The following is a 2443-nucleotide window of genomic DNA, read 5'->3' on the forward strand; positions in this document are numbered from 1 at the left end:
GTTACTACCACTACTATGGAAGTTATTGTTCCTCGAGCTATTGTTCTGTCAATTTATTGAGAGGATGGAAGCTCTTTAAAACAAATAATCCAGGTTTCTTCTTTGATCTAACATTCATGCATGTATGCATGCATATTGCATCACTGTTTTATACTAACTACACGCTTTATTTCATATATCCGTGCAAGAATTACTATCATTGAGCCCAAACCCTCGAGCAACGGAGACTGTAAATTGTGATAAATGGGACACCGAACGGATACATCTTTGTCACAAGAAAGTCTACTTCAAGCATTTGTATTGAGCGGGGGAGGTTCTCCTTGAGCTGACATACCAGATAGGTGATATTTCTATGTGATGGTCTTTTCTTGAAGCGCAACTTGCTAGAGTAGACACATCACTTGCAATATCATGGTTATAGTTGGGGTTATTGGTAAACTTTTTCCCATTACATCATGATTTCATTTATACAAATGAAATGAAATAGAAAAAAGAATACTGATGTTTGGTCACCTTATTGCTGTTGTTAAAACCTAATATTTCAGCCCAAGAAAGAACCTTAGAGGATGCAAGAATTATTTAGTAATTCAGTTTTGGGGCTAACTCAGATAGCGACACTCCTCAAAGGACATTCTATGCTCAGTTTCAGTTGGAGATTTATTTTGAGTAAGTGAATTATTAATTTTGTGCCTATGTAATGAGGAAAAAAAGTGCTCAAGATTTATGTATATTGGAACAAAGTATTGTTGAAGTTCTATTAAGGAAAATTTGTTCTACAAAATGGGAATGTGTCTCTCATCAATAGCGTATTGAAACAATTTTGGAATCCATCTTCCGTGGTGATGCCACGCCACCCATTATTAGAGGAAAATAGCATTAAGGGGCATTACTGCTAGTAACTTTCCAAGAAATGGAAAGATAAAAATGAAAAATCTGTAGTGCGAACTCTAATGGAATTAAAAAAAGTTATGCAACTTATGGTACACCACCCCAGTACTGCTAGAGCCAACTTGAGGTTGTATAGGTCTAACTCTTGAAAGAACTGCTTTTTATCTTTCCTTGACTGAAGATTACCACTTTTTATTTGCCTTCTAAGTTATTATGGAGTATCCCACCATGGTGCTAGCCGTTTAATTACATTGATTTACTTGTTTACTGTCAAATGCTATCTTAATTACATTTAATTAAATGGTTTTGTAAGTACTCGTTTTATGCTTAATTATCATGAGATACTAGCTCATGGGAAGTAGCACTATGTGGAATTTGAGAATACATGAGCAATCTTAATGTTCATTCGTCCATGGATGTGTTGTCGCGAACACATGTCTCTCTGTTTGCTATAGAACGCCTTTGTTTCATTTGCGGTGATTATTTGTGTAGTATCTTGTTTTCAACTACTTAAAGTAAAATAACTGATGGGGTTCAAGGCTAATTATTAGGTACTGTCAGCTACGTCATAATCCATGTGTTTGCTACATTATAATATTATTCATCTATATTATTCAATTTCTAATAATGGAATTGCATCTACATCTACTCTTTTTTGTCTAGAATCTAGAATTCTAGATATGTTACAAGTAGTGATCAGTCTTGACTTGTTCTTTTTTTCTTTGGGCAGGTGAGAAAAAAAGGGCGGGGAGTGGTTACCATCCTTGGTCTTTCGGGTCTTAGGTATGAAATAGCTACAAAACTTATAGTGAATATTTTGGTTTATGGAGTCGACACTAATAAATCATATGTTAAGCTTGGTAGATGACTAGGCACTGTTGGAGCGATAAACCTTTAATTATTGTTTTCGGTTTATGTCTTTCTTGTTATTTATAAACTTTTCTTGTTGTTTGTTTACGCAGAAAATAAATGTCCATCGATGGCTTCTTGTACATGCATGATCCGAACTTCGTGGTTTTTGCGATTTTGGCACTAATAGGTGGAATATGGTACTACTGCGCATGCGTACTGTTGGATTTTGAACTTCCATCACAAAGATTTTTTGTGTAGATATTTTGATACTTTTGTTTATGTGATACCGAAATACTCCAAAGATGGATTGTTATTTCTCTTATTTTTGGTAGTGATTGGAATTGGTTTATGTAGCTTCCATGTGAAATGAAATTTCAGTTTAGATTCTCATTCATAGCTCTATGTTGTTTTAGTACACAAATTATTATTATTATTATTATTATTATTATTATTATATATATATACAACACTTTTTGCCACGGCTATTTGCTGTAAAAAAAAACCCAAAAGTAATGTCTCGCCACGACCATTTGCTACAAAAAAAAACCAAAAGTAATGTCTTGCCGCGGCCATTTGTTGCAAAAAAAAAAAAAACCAAAAGTAATGTCTTGCCGCGGCCATTTGCTGCAAAAAAAAACCATAAGTAATGTCTTGTCACGGGCATTTGTTGCAAAAAAGAACCAAAAATAATGGCGGAAGAAAC

The 2443-nt window shown here is 34.3% G+C and overlaps 1 long non-coding RNA gene across 1 annotated transcript; it reads left to right on the top strand.

Moving 5' to 3' along the window:
- Positions 1 to 389: 389 nt before the first annotated feature.
- LOC147491999 (uncharacterized) lies at positions 390 to 2128 on the top strand. The gene is made up of 3 exons (XR_015197612.1): positions 390 to 666; positions 1619 to 1671; positions 1851 to 2128. It is a non-coding gene; the product is annotated as an uncharacterized LOC147491999 (long non-coding RNA).
- Positions 2129 to 2443: the final 315 nt, after the last annotated feature.

Source organism: Coptis chinensis, chromosome 6, assembly GCF_015680905.1.
Source record: "Coptis chinensis isolate HL-2020 chromosome 6, ASM1568090v1, whole genome shotgun sequence".
Classification (NCBI taxonomy): domain Eukaryota; kingdom Viridiplantae; phylum Streptophyta; class Magnoliopsida; order Ranunculales; family Ranunculaceae; genus Coptis; species Coptis chinensis.